Raw genomic sequence first — 15,329 nt, 5'->3', positions numbered from 1 at the left:
GATACATTTCCCAGCTGATTCCAATACCATCAGTGAAAGCTAGGCATGAAGGTGTGCAGGCAGACCCAGGTCCACCTGCACCTGAAGCGCTCAATGCCGTGGCCCCAAACCCTCGCTGACAGACAGTCAGCACCACTCAGAGCATCAGCCCTGAGCCAGGCTGTCGGAGTCTGGACCGGAAATGACCCCCAGAAGTCTCATGTGGTACAGGCTTTGTCACCAGCCCGTGGGGTTATTAGATGGTAGTGGAATCTTTAGGAAGTGGGACCTAGTGGAAGAAGATAGGTCACTGGGGGAGTGAGTGCCCTTGAAGGACCCATTGGGACACCCCCAACAGACCCCTTCCCCTCCCTCTGCTTCCTGGCTGCCCTGAGGTGACATCTTCCTGTACCATGCTCTCCTGCCGCCATGATGGAATGGACCGCCACAGGCCCAAAGAACTGGGCCCAGTGACTGCGGACTGAAACCCCCGAAGCCATGAGCCAAAACAACCCTCCTTTTATGTTCACTTTGTCAGGTATTTTGCCACAGTGACAGACAGCTGACCAACACCCAGGAGAAGGACAGACTGACAGCCAAGAGAAGGATCCCGAAGCACAGGCAGAGCCCTGGGCTGGGGGCCATGTGTGGTGCTGCTGCTGCTCAGCTGAGTGGCCTCCGTTTGGTCCTTCACCGTGTGACCAAGAGACCTGACAGGAACAATTCTCAGGAGGAAAAGCACATAGTAGGTGCTCACGGTTTCAGAGGTCTGAGTTCATGGGCAGCCAGCTCCGTTCCTCAAGGCAGAACGTCAGGGGAAGAGTGGGGCAGAATGAATCAGCTCCCAGGACATCAGGCAGCAGAGGGACTCCATCCTACAAACACATGCCAACGGCACGTCCCCAGTGACCCACCCCTCACCACTCCCCACCTGCCCTCAGTGGCCACTCAGTTAATCCTGCCAGGGGACGAGTTCACTGATGGGGTCCAACCCGATCATTTCACCCCTAAATCTTCTTGCATTGTCCCAAACATGAGCTTTTGTGGGGACACCTCACATCCCATCCATAGCACAGTCCCCACAGAACTTCTTCCTTGTCTTACAGAACTTGTTCCTCACCTTTTGAACAAGACGATCGCTTTCTGATTCTCAGCCAAGAACCTTACTTCCCTGATGAATACCCTCCAGTTCCTTCCCATTCCATCAAAGGAAAACCCGAACTCCTGACCCTGGCACCTACGTCACCGTGGGACCTGGCTGCTGCCTGCCTTCTCAACGTCACATGGCACTGCCTGCTCCTTATACACCAGCCTCAGAGAGGTTCTCCCTGTCCCCCAAAGCACCTCAAGTTGTTCACTTATTGTCCCCAACTAGAGCATTGATATCCCAACACTCCCCAGGCTTGCTCTCCCTGTCATTCATCTTTCCTCACGGAAACCTCCCCTGAGCAACACAGGTTTCTTTCTAGATAAGCATGATTCATATCTAAGATCATCTCCATCAGTTGTGAGGACCTGTATCCCCTCCCCCACCCTGCCACCACTAGAATGTCAGCAGCTGTCTCTCTTGCTCTGGGATGTATTCCCCGTGTCTCAGAATAATGCCTGGCACATAGTAGGTGCTCAGTAAATAGCTAGCATATGGATGGATCAATAGATGCTCCCCATATCTGATGATCCTTTGATTTTAGATTTTCTACATCAGAGACATTCCCTAGATGCATTTCAGAGACAGTTTGTCAAGAGGCGGAAGCTTTGACGGAAAAGCACTTTGCTGAGACTGTCTCCGGCAGTGGCTATTTTTCTGCCTCATTTTCTCCTCCTAATGTGTGACAGCACAGCACCACGGTCTGCAAGTCATCCTGAGACCAGGCTGAGTCTCTCCCGGGACTGTCATGTCCACTGCATCTGGTTTACAAGCCAAACGCTGGTACTTTTCGCGTCCTTGGGTAAACTCTAACATTTGTTGTCAGATGGTTCCTGTGTCTTAGGAATTCAGGACTTAGAAAGATATTGAAAGTAGAGCCCAAGGCTAAAAGACATTCAGAATTTCCTACACTGAAAAGGGAACTTCACCATCCCCGACAGATGGTTTTGGCACCGTGTGCTTGATGCAGGCTTCATAAGCAAGCTTCACACACAAATTGTCGAAGTTCTACATCCCGGGGATTCATGATTTAGGGCGCCAGCACCACCATTTTTACTGCGGATTCTTAAGAACGGAAGAAAGATCTTCCTTAAGAAGAAGAAGGAAGGAGGGCGTTTGCCCCACCAGATCTGAAGATTTACTATGTAGAGCCACATCCTTGAAGCCGAAGGGGCATTTCAGATCACTGAGGAAGAGATGAGTTTACAGTAAACGGTCCCAAGACTATTGGCTAGCCATGAAAGGATGGGGAAAAGGAGGGGAATGTGTGAATTCCTAAATCTGGTCTCTCATAAAAATCAATTCCACGTGCACTGAAGACTTAATAGGAAATGCAAACATGAAAACATTCGTAAGATGGAATAGGGGAGCATTTTGTAAGATCAAGATAAGAAAGAGATTCATACACACACACACACACACACACACACACACACATACACAGACTGACAAATGAGGACCACTCTAAAATCAAGAATTTCTGTCCAAAAATAAAAAAAAGAAATTTGAGTTTTCAAAAGATATCATTAAATAAGTAAAATAAGTAAGTAGAAACTGGGAGAAAACATTGAAAGGATGTATAATCAGCAAAGGATTGGTGTCTAAAACACAGAGCAAAGACATGAAAAGGGATGTCACTGAAGAGGAAATACGGGAAAAAAAATGTGAAGAGACGGTCGGTCTCAGTAATTAGAATGTATGTTACAAGCCGAGAGAGACACAAGATGCACTCACCAGCCTAACAGAGAAGAAGAAATCTGAGAATAACAAGAGGGAGTTGGAGGGGTGCAGCAGCAGGAGCCCTGCTTTCAGGGGAGTAAACTAATTCAGTTATTTCAGAAAATAGAATTAAAACATCTTGAAAGCTAAAACTGCACCTACCACTGGCCATGTGATGTTACTCTAGGTATACGCAATAGAGAAATTCATACCTGTGTGTACCAGGAAAAATACACACGTTCCCAGCTATAATGTTCTCAAAACTATGAAACAACCCCAATGTCCACCAACAGAAAAAGCAAATATACAAATTCTGGTATATTCACACACTGGAATATTAGACAGAAATGAAAATGAATGTAATACCACTATACACAGTTACAAGGATTATCTTAGAAATGTAATGTTGAATAAAAAAATGAGTCTCAAAGAACAATCATTAATATATCTTTTAGAAACTCAAAAGCAAGCAGAATAAATCAATCAACATATTGTTTGATTCACAGAAATGAGGAAGTAAAATCATCTTCTAAAAATCCATGAAATGCTGGTGGGATTGCAAATTGGTGCAACCGTTATGGAAGGCAGTATGGAGATTCTTCAGAAAACTGGAAATGGAACCACCATTTGACCTAGCTCTCCCACTCCTAGGTTTACACCCAAAGGTCTTAAAATCAGCACATTACAATGACATAGCCACATCAATGTTTATAACAGCTCAACTGACAATAGCTAAATTATGGAAACAATCTAGGTGTCCTTCGACAGATGAATGGATAAAGAAAATGTGGCATATATACTTGTTGGAATATTACTCAGCCTTAAAGAAGAATGAAATTATGGCATTTGCAGGTAAATGGATGGAGCTGGAGAACATCATGCTAAGTGAAACAAGCCAATGCCCCCAAACCAAAGGCTGAATGTTTTCTCTGATATGTGGATGCTAACTCACAATGGGGTTGGGGGGTGGCTAGGGAAGAATAGAGTTACTTTGGATTAGATAGAGGGGAGTGAAGGGAGGAGAGTGGATATGGGGGTAGAAGGTAGGAGAATGAATCTGACATTATGACCCTGTGTGCATACATGATTACACAACTGGTGTGATTCTACATCATGTGCAACCAGAAGAATGAGAAATTATACTCCATTTACATATGGTGTGTCAAAGTGCATTCTACTGTCAGGTATAACTAATTAGAACAAAAAAAAAAATCCATGACATGATAACCACAAACTTCAGAATTCAAACTAGTGTTTTATAAAAAAAAAAAAAATCAAAATAGCGGGCCTTGCTGATCCATAAAGACTTATAGGGAGAATACAGGTAGCATATTGTTAAAACTTTAATTCTTAATTCAAGTGGTGCATTTCATCATCAGGCTTCACTGCTCTACTATACAGACACTACATACGTTTTGTATATATTAAATATCATATAATAAAAATTAAAATATTGAGAAAGAATATGAAGCAAAGCTGTGTCTGGTTCCAAATGTCGTCTTCCCTAAAAGACATTTGACATTTGAGGGCATGTTTGGGCCCGGTAAGGCCAGATGAATTAGAGTTGTAAAATCATTGCTGATTATTTATTCAACAAAAATTAGGGAGCACCTGCCCTGTGCCCACTGGGATTGGTCACTAAGCGGAACAAAGTTGGCCTTTGCCTTTGCTCTTACAGAACTAGGGGTCCACTACTGACCAGAGACCTAGAGAGCTGAGGTGCCTACCCTACGTCCTCCTTCCTGGGTGAAAGAAGTCCACTTTCTCCCTCCTCTGGGCTAATGTCTTCTAGGAAGAGTAGAAAAGAATGAGGGGTCTTGGAAGGGGGTCTAGAATATTCCTCCCAAAGACCACCCTGGAGGGAGAGCTTCTTTGGCCGCCAGACTGTCTCCCGACATCACTGAAGCCCCGAGGCCTTTCTATTTACCAGCTGGTATCATTTGTTTGGAACACAGCAGTTTGATTTGGATGCTGACACTATGGTTGAAATGTGAATCGACGGTTCGAGCTGTGGTTTTTACTAGTGTGATGTGTAGCGTGTCCCAGACCCTGTCCTTCTCAATGCCCTGGTGTATTTGAGTGACTTACCCCATAATACCTGGTCTCCCTTGAAGTGCCAGTTCTCCCTCTCCTGACCTGCCTGCCACTCACGGTCAGCGTCTGTTGACACTGAGAAAGTTCTCCGTGAAGGGAAGTGATGTCTGATGGTCTCACTCGCCAGACAGCATTAAATATTATATTTCATTCTTCTTTAAGGCTGAGTAATATTCCATCGTGTATATATGCCACATTTTCTTCATCCATTCATCTGTTGAAGGACACCTAGGTTGTTTCCATAGTTTAGCTATTGTGAGTTGAGTTGTTATAAACATTGATGTGGCTACGTCACTGTATTGTGCTGATTTTAAGACCTTTGGGTATAAACCTAGGAGTGGGATAGCTGGGTCAATGGTGCTGTCAAACCCGCTGGGACACACTGAGAGGAATTCTACCCTCCCCTGCGCTGAGGGGGAGGATCAACTCTCCTAGACCAGTGACTGTGAGAACGATGCCCACTCCTTCTTTCAGCTGAGCCGTCCCCACCTGGAGAGGTAGTCTAACAGCTACCTTCCCTCCTCTGAGGCTCAAGGGGTAGCCAGAGGAGACCGCTTGAGTCATCATCATTCAGGTCTGTTCAGTCAGCTTTTCACCAAGACAAGAACCATTTCTGAGGAGGAAAAGCTTATTTGGCTTATGATTTCAGAGGTCATAGCCCATAGATAGCCAGCTCCACTGCTCTGGGCCCAAGGTGAGCAAAACCTCATGGTGGAGTGTGTGGTTAATAGCCAACTGGTCAACACAGACCAGTGTGATCTATTAGACAGCATGAAAAATAATGTTTTTTTAAAATTATTTCATCACATAAATGAAAAAGCAGAACCCCAAATTATATATATTTCATTATTGAAATTTTATGGAGCAATAATCCATGCTGTAATGTACACGCAGCTCACACCAGGAAGTAGAGAGAAACTCCACTCTCCAGATTCAAATATATACCCAAAGCCACGCCCCAATTCCCACCCCCTTCAGCCACACCCCACCACTTCAGTTAACCCCATCAGGGATCAACGCAGTGATTAGGCTGAGACCATAACCCTCCAGACCTTCTTGCTTTGTCTCACCGGTGAGCTTTCAAAGTAATCCAAACCGTAACAATGATGTACACTAAAATATCAACAGGAGTCATTTCTAGGGGGTAAAATTCTGAATATTTCTACTTCCTTTTTTATACTCATTGGTTTTATTTTTCCAATTTTTTTTATAATGATTATTTGTTATTTTATACCAAAAAAAAAAAAGAATCTTGCTTCAAAGATGCTCGGAAGAACTTATAATAATATGGAAAATGTGCTTTTTTTTTTTTTTTTTTAAATACTTATTTATTTATTTTAGTTTTCGGGGGACACAACATCTTTGTTTGTATGTGGTGTTGAGGATTGAACCCGGGCCGCACGCATGCTAGGCAAGCGCGCTACTGGTTGAGCCACATCCCCAACCCCGAAAATGTGCTTTGTTGATAAGGAAAAGAAGCAAGATATCATAACATCCGCAAACCATATTTAGAAATAAATGATTGGAATGGTTGCAAAACTCTAGTGAAATTATATATTTTTCTAATATATTACTCATTTCCACCATGAGTAATTAGACATGCATTATCTTCTAAAATAGGTGAAAACTGGGAGGAAAGAAGTTCTGATGCCTCTCTGTGCGACTCAGCTCTCTGGCCCCTCCCCACCAAGCTGGGGAGCCTCCCTCCACACCCTTGCAGGGCCTCAGGGGCAGGCTCCGACCTCTGTGGCCTCACAGCACTCCCACTGCCCCCCCCCCCCATGGCTTCTCACCTGCCCTTTGAGGTTGACCCCTCTCCTCCTCTCCCTCCCATTCCATTACCACTGTGATTCATGGAAGGCGATCAATAAATGTGAAAAACAATTGATCTTCTCCTCCCCTCCACCCTCTTCTTTCTCTGACCTGCTAACGGGAATCCAACCAGAGAGGAAGTGCAGCCGCTTTCCTGGTGGGGCCTGGGCCGCCTTCTCCCCGCTGCAACATGCAGCAATCCAGGGCTCTCCATCCACTTGGCAGATGTGAGAACCTCTCCTGGCTCACAAGCATCTGTGCTGGGTCCCTCTCGTCTACTTCTTCTCCTGCAAAAATCCCGACCCAAGCTTCTCACCCAGAGCCAGCTGAGGCGCAGGCTGCGGCTGCCTCTCCCTGTCCTGGGAGAACAGACCACAGCAGCTGGTTCAACAGTCTCCATGGTGCACCTCACAGCCTCAGCTTAAGAAAGGAGGATGCTCAAATAGACTCGCATTTCACTTTAGAGCCCTGGTCCCTTTATCTCAAAACACAGCAGCTCAGAGCATTAATGGGACCAAAATTGTGTGGGAACCCCCACCAAACCACCTCCCTCTGGATTTTACTTCCCTACAAGGCAGAGCCTTAGCATTTACAGGTTTAATATTTGCTTTTTTGACTCAAGAGGACTGTTACTCAAAGTAATTTTCAGTTTTATGAAGGCATAGATTTGAATTGTTTGTGCTGCCTGGTGGACAAGGCCAAACAAAATCACAGTGGCAAATTATGTCATGCTCATTTAGAAGGGAAACTGAAGGACCAAGATTTGAAGATGTGCCCTTAACGTGCCTTTAAAGAGTCTGGTCCAGATGTGTAGAGAAGCTGTCTTAATCTGTTTTGTATTGCTATAACAAAATGCCTGAGACTGGGTATTTTGTAAGAAAAGAGGTTTAGTGAGCTCAATTTTAGAGACAGGAATCCTAAGATCAAGTGGCCTCATTTGCTAACTCTGGTGAAGGCTCTCTGGCTGCATTAAAACATGATGGAACATTTTTTCATATACATGTTGGTCTATTGTATATCTTCTTCTGAGAAGTGTCTGTTCAGCTCCTTAGTCCATTTATTGATTGGGTTGTTTATTTGTGGGGTTTTATTTGGTGTTAAGTTTTTTGAGTTCTTTATATATCCTGGAGATTAGTGCTTTATCTGACATGCATGTGGCAAAAATTTGGTCCCAAAATGTAGGCTCTCTCTTCACCTCATTGATTGTTTCTTTTGCTGAGAAGAAGCTTTTTAGTTTGAATCCATTCCATTTATTGATTCTTGATTTTATTTCTTGTGCTATAGGAATCTTGTTAAGAAAGTGAGGGCCTAATCCAAAGTGATGGAGATTTGGGACTACTTTTTCCACTATTAGGCACATGGTCTATGGTCTAATTCCTAGGTCCTTGATCCACTTGGAATTGAGTTTTGTGCATGGTGAGAGATAGGGGTTTAATCTCATTTTGTTGCATATGGATTTCCAGTTTTCCCAGCACCATTTGTTGAAGAGGCTATCTTTTTTCCAATGTATGTTTTTGGCACCTTTGTCTGCTATAAGATAACTGTATTTATATGGGCTTGTCTCTGTGTCTTCTATTCTGTACCATGGGTCTACATGCTTATTTTGGTGCCAATACCATGCTGTTTTTGTTACTATGGCTCTGTAGTATAGTTTAAGGTCTAGTATTGTGATGCCTCCCTTTTCACTCTTCTTGCTAAGGATTGCTTTGGCAATTCTAGTTCTCTTATTTTTCCAAATGAATTTCATGATTGCTTTTTCTATTTCTATAAAGAATGACTTTGGGATTTTAACTGGAATTGTATTGAATCTGTAGAGCGCTTTGGGTAGTATGGCCATTTTGACAATATTAATTTTGCCTATCCAAGAGCATGGTAATTAGAGAAATGCAAATCAGGACTGGGGATGTAGCTCAGTGGTAACATACTTGCCTGGCATGTGTGAGGCACTGCATATAAATAAATAAAATAAAGGTCTATCAACAACTAAAAAAAGAAAAAAATGACAAAGAGAGAGAGAGAGAGAGAGATGCAAATCAAAACTCCTCTTAAGATTTCATCTCACTCCAGTCAGAATGCCAGTTATCAAAAATACAAACAACAATAAGTGTTGGCAAGGATGTAGGGGAAAAGGCACATTCATACGTTGCTGGTGGGACTGCAAATTGGTGCAACCAATCTGGAAAACAGAATGGAGATTCCTTAGAAATATTGGAATGGAACCACCAGTTGACCCAGCTATCCCACTCCTTGGTCTATACCCAAAGGACTTAAAATCAGCACACTGTAGTAATTCAGTCACATCAATGTTTACGGAGCTCAATTCACAATAGCTAAATTGTGGAACCAACCTAGATGCCCTCCAATAGATGAATGGATAAAGAAACTGTGGTTCATGTACACAATGGAATGTTACTCAGCATTAAAAGAGAATGAAATCATGGCATTGGCAGGTAAATGGATGGAGTTAGAGAATATCATGCTAAGCGAAGTAAGCCAATCCCCAAAAACCAAAGGCTGAATGTTCTCTCTGATAAGTGGATACTGATCCCTAATGGGCGGGGGAGGGAATGGAGGAACTGTGATTGGCAAAGGGGAGGGAGGGGTGGGGAGGGAACATGGGGGCAGGAAAGTGGTGGAATGAGATGGACATCATTACCCTAGGTACATGTTTGACTGCACACATAGTGTGACGCTACGTGGTATACAACCAGAGGAATGAAAAGTTGTGCTGCAATTGTGTACAATGAATCAAAATGCATTCTGCTGTCATAGATACCTGATTAAAATAAATAAACTTAAAAAAATACACGGTGGAGAAACACAAAGGAACCAGCCACAGCTGTAAGGGCCAAGAACATGGAGTCGTCTGTGTAACAACTCACTCTTATAGTCCTAACCTAGCCCACAAGAGCTAGAACTCCAGAAGGACATCATTAACCATTCATGAGGGTGGTGCCCCCACGATCCAGTTCCCTCCCCCTAGACTCCCTCCACGTTGTCAAGAGCCCATCAGCTCCACACTGCCTCACTAGGCACCCAGTTTCCAGTGCGGGAACCCCCATCTACACCCCAGAAGGAGCATTAGCCATGTTGGAACAGAAGATGATTTTTTTTTTCATTTTTCAATGTCATAGTTTCTTGTCCCTCACCAATTTCCAACACACCTGAGTGCACATCATAGTTCATTTGTGCCTTTAAACTATAAGTCTTGCCTTGGCTCTCTCTATTCCACGATTCCACGATTGTATTCTGTAGAATTCAAATTATTCACATGGTAGAATAATCCCAGACCATCACAGGGTGAATCCTGCAGGCAACACTGCCCCTGGAAGGCATCTGCAAGGGGCATCTCACCGCTGTGGTCAGGTGGACCTGTACTCACCCCATTCATTTTTTTTCTTCTGATTCCACCTGCCTCCATCTAGCCCCATATTTCCCTCTCTGGCCCTTCGGACCTAAGCTTCCCTATCATATCTCAGGTTGGCCTCTGTTGTTGATAAGCATGAAACACAAGGAGGGAGGACATGCCACCCTGGGCCCGAACACACTTCACTTACCTAAGAGTGGCCCCGTTGACCCTGGGAGGAGGAAATCCTCACATTCTGCATGAATAGTACACACCTCCTTTTGAATGGAGAGCACAATTCCTTCCCTGTGTGTATGAGACGAGAATTTCTTAATGCTTAGTTTACCAGTCAAGTAGTAAGTGGAGGAAGCCAAACAGATGGACGGCAAGTCATGCCCAGGTGTATGGGGGAGGATGAGTCAGAAAGTGGAATGAGGAAGAACATTTGGGAATGAAGCAGGAAGAGACTAGTCACTCGATGAGATTGAGCCAAACTTGGCCAGTCCCTGGCTGGTCATGGAAATTCCGTCATTACAAAGCCATCCCTGTAGCCCAGATCGGCTAAGACCCAGGTGCCTTGGTAGCGCTGTCAGAGAGGTCAGTGTTTCATCGTCTATGAAGATGTCACCACTTCCTGGAGGCCGGCTTAGGATGGAACAGGAGGGGAGTGGGCACCTTGGGCAAGGAGGGGCTGTTGAGCCAGATGGAGGTGCCAGCCCCATAGTGAGGAAGCGGCAGGCCTTCAACAGACCCTGTGCATATTCTCCAGGGTCCACCTCTACCTTCTCCTCTTTTGCTTTCTTTGGGTTTCTTCTTTTTCCTCCTCCCCTGTCCTGCTCTGCATCTCTTCCCTTTCCCCAGAAACTAGTCCCCACTCCAGGCACAGGGCCAGTGGGTTTCTCAATTTGTCTGCCTCCTAAGTTCACCAGGACACAAGGACTTGGCGGAATGGTTTCCATATAGGCCTCAAAGAGGTCAGTGCTTTATTGTCTATCAACAGCTCTGTCTTTCTTCCCTCCTTCCTGTCTCCTCTCTTGGCTCCCGCCCCCCTCCCTTCTTCCCTCCATCCTTCCTTTAGTATTTGTTAAATACCTATTTATGTGCCAGGCCTGGGGAGTCACATGGACTTTCTCCTTTCATTCAAAATACACTTCAAAAGCGACTCCCAACCTTAAAGAGCAGAAAACACAGGAGGGTTGATTCTGGCTCATTGGCATGGTGTGGGAAAGTGTCCCCCATGTGTTAAAGGCTGGATCCCCAACATCATGCTAACGGGTGGTGGTGGCACTTTAAGATCTGGAAGTCTTCCGGTCACATGGGGAGTGCCCTAGAGAGGGGTATTGGAATGCTGGCCTCTCCCCCTTTCTCCTTTGCTTCTCAGCTGCTATGAGGTGAGCAGCTTTCTGCGCCATGTGCTCCCCACTGTGATGTGCTACTTACCACAGACCCATAAGCACAGGGCCAACTGACCACAGCCAGAAACCTCCAAATCTGTCAGCCAGAATCAATCTTTCCTCTTTTTAAGTTTGTTATCTCAAGTATTTTTGTTATAGTAAGGGAGTCTGGTCTGGCTGATATATTTATTTCTTGACTCCTCCTCATTTACCCTCAATCAATTAAATTATGTGCAGTGTCTCTGCTGATAAAATAGGAACAGTAGTAAAATAAAAAAATTCTTATTCTTTTTTTTCACTCACAACCTTGAAGAAAAGAGTATATTCTTTCATCTATAGAAGCATATTCATTTGCATTCTTCTAGGAACTCTAGAAAACCAAGTACTATTATTAAATGTACCACTGAAAGATTCAAATTCAGAGAATGTCTATTTTGTATCCCAATGCTTTGCTGAATCTACCCTAGAGATTTCTTATAATAATATCTCACGTAAAAGTAAATTAATTCATTCTTCTAATTTAATGTAAGAGTATTTAGGTATATATGTGATTTTAGTTTTCTCTGGCTCATACTTTGAAAAAGAGTTTTTAATAAAGATTGAAAAAAAAAGACTGCTTTTTCCTCAAGAACTTACATTGTCTATTAGTTATTATGTCACATAAAGCATGAGTTATACCAAGGATTTATAGGTGTTTTTGAGTGGCAGCATGTCATGCTAGAATGAGGATTCGATTAAAAGTTCTTACAGAATATTACTGTTGATTAATTCTGTGTCTTTTAAAGTTAAGGTTCTTTTGCTAGTCGGCACTGGAAACCAACTCTAAATGATCATTACACTTTTTTTTAGGAAGAATTCATTGGAAAGACACGGGGGCATCTTGTAAAATGGAAGAAAGAGATGGATATATAAGACTACCAGGAAGCTGACAGTAGCTTTTGGCACTTGGCATCAGGAGATTGGGAAAGTTCTTCCACTGGTCCTTCCCCTCATGGACCTAACTTCAATGCTCTGTTCTGAATGTCAAACTCTTGAGACTGACAACCTCAAACTCTCGAGACCAGAAGACAGAGCTGGCAGTCTCCGGGTCTCACTGAGAAGAAACCCACCAGCAGAGGACAAGGGCTCAGTCAGAGCACTGGGGGCCTCCCCCAAACCACAGCCATTCTCAGAAAAGAGCAAGGTCAAGAAGGTTGGAGAGTCCCTCCCAGAGGCCTCGGCTAGGAACTTTTCAGTTCTTTCTGTGAATACCAGAAGTTGGTCTAGAACATTCCTAATATCTCTTCCAGCTTCTGAATCCTGTGGCTAAGGGTTTCTAGCACTTCTTGAAAGTAGTAATGAGAATCTTTAGACAATTTTCAGTATTTCCAAAAATGTAACAGAAATAGTTTGTTGGCAATATGTTTGCTCACTAAACACACTAACACATCATGTTTTGATTTAAGGCCTAGAATTGTTTTGACCCAGGGGAATAACAGTGGTCATATACTGATCAGAAGCTCTGACTGGCAGTTAATTTTGATTAACATAAGATGGGAAAACAATCATTATTTAATCAATGTAGCTTGATTAAAAGAAATGTCTTGTGAGATTCCTTGGAAGTGAAAGGCATGGGCATCCTTAATCTGTGTTGTAAAAAGAAGTTTAATTTATTTGTGGGAAGTTGTAATACATTGTTTCACCCATACCTCAGACTTACAAGAGAATTATGGAAACGAGGAATTTGCAGCTACTACTACTCAACCCCTGGAATAAGAAGCCCACATGCATTTAACCATTGAGGTCAACATCCAAAGTGAGTGAGAAGAATTTTAGCAGAAAGCCTTTGAAAGAAAAATGTTAATGTTTCCTTCAAAAAAAAAAAAAGCTGTCATTGATGCATTTGCTCTCTCTTAAGGAACTCAAAAGGAGAACGTGAAATCTAATAAGCTTGTGTTATTTTTTCTTTTACTGTGGACACTAACGATTAAAACATGTTAAAATGACACAGAAACATATATATTTTTCTGTCTTAAATGTTCTGAATGAATTTTGACCTAGAAAGTTACACCTTCATTTGATAAACAGCAGAAAAGAAACTGATCTCAGTCTTGCACCAACTTAGCTATCAAGACATGCAGTTTCTAACTAACTTCTAGTCAATCGCGTTCTTCCCATAACTAGTATTGTGTGTGTGGATGAGTTAGCGCTCCTTCTGAATTTCAGTTTCCTCCTTTGTCGACTGAGAATCTGAAATCTGTGGCTCTCTAAAGTTCTTTCTAGCTCTCATTTTCTGCATTTCAAAAAGTAGCTTGCATTGCTTGATCACTTTCTGATGGGACTACTGTGATTATCTATACACAGTGTGCCTTTTAATCCTCAGCAACAAAAGACCAGTTTCATGCTAGTTTTATTAAAAAAAAAAAAAAGAAAGAAAGAAAAAGAAATGATGCTCAGTGAGGTCAATCCAGGGAGCAACAGAGTCAGAGCTGAACCCGAAAGGCCTATGAGCCTGACCCACTCGGGCTCTGGGTACTTCCCAGCATCCCTTCCTCCCAGTTGCTTTACCGTACTCTGAGCAGACGCTTGCATGTGCAGTTCTTTTCATCTTCCCCCCGACATCATCCCTAATCACCTAAGTTACTTGTCTCCAAACTGCCTGTAATTTGTCTTCATCTTTCTAGAACTGAAGAGACGAGACAATGCACCTTCCAGGTGCAGTTTCCTTTGGGACACCTAAACAAGAAGATAAACTTCTTTCATAAATGTCCTAAGAAGTCTCCTACAGAAGAATAGATGATCTGTCTGAATGGTGTGGCCAGAGGGCAGAAAAGTACAGGACTCAAAGAGAGCCAGGTCCCTGGTGGAGATAACTGACAAGTGAAGGGGCTGGGAGACACATCTAGGGGAAAAGATTAAGGAAATTGAGATTTGCTCACTTAAACCTAATAAAACCAGTCAGTCCTGGGAGACACTTCTCCATAGGATGCTCAGGGGTTTTTTACATATCTTACAAGCAAGGTGCTAATGGACTTCTGTTCCAGATTGCCTTTACTAGAATGTTTATATAGCAAACAGCCCGGAAGATAGAGACAGGGTCCCGCTCCAGAACACAGTAGGAATGTCTATTGCCCATTATAAAAGACTTGGGTTCCCTAAGCTTAGGATTTCTCTTCTAAAATGGAATTCACTGTGTGTACAAGTGTCATCTGGCTATCTTCACTCTCATCGTGTGGGAATTGGGGCTCATACATGTAAATTGGCAATCTTGTTACTCCATTTGCTAGAATTAATAAAATTTATCATCTCTGATACAGGAATATCGTGTTTTCTGCCAACTTACAACAATAACACTTCAGCTTTAGTAGAGTAAAAGTAGACTCTTCAAAGCCGTTGGCATTAATAGATTTGAAAACAAATTTCAATAAAAAAAGAATTGTACATCTTCAAAGAGAAGTCAACAAACTTTATTCCTCCCTTCATGAGAACTCATGATATTGTCTTACACTTTAGGAAGAAATGTGGATCCAGTCTTCTAGAATGTTAAAATTGCTAATACTACTATGGCTTGTCTAGGGCAATTGTGGAATCTCCTATCCTAGAAGATTTTAAAGAATAATACAGATACCTATACATGTGATTCAGGCCAGGCCTAGACACATCTGAATGTAAAGGCAAAGGAAAATACTAGTATGGCTTTTTAAATACATAATATCTTTTAAGAAAACTGTCCTTCATGCACAGGACCTTAGCTTGATTCTTTTTTATATGAAATATCCATAACACATAAGGCTTTCTTCAATGTGTTGGCTTAAAGTTGATCCATGCGAGTGCAAGATCTCATGATTCCCATGACCCA

This window comes from Marmota flaviventris, chromosome 1 (genome assembly GCF_047511675.1).
Source record: "Marmota flaviventris isolate mMarFla1 chromosome 1, mMarFla1.hap1, whole genome shotgun sequence".
Taxonomy (NCBI): Eukaryota; Metazoa; Chordata; class Mammalia; order Rodentia; family Sciuridae; genus Marmota; species Marmota flaviventris.
Note: the sequence above shows the minus strand (reverse complement) of the source record.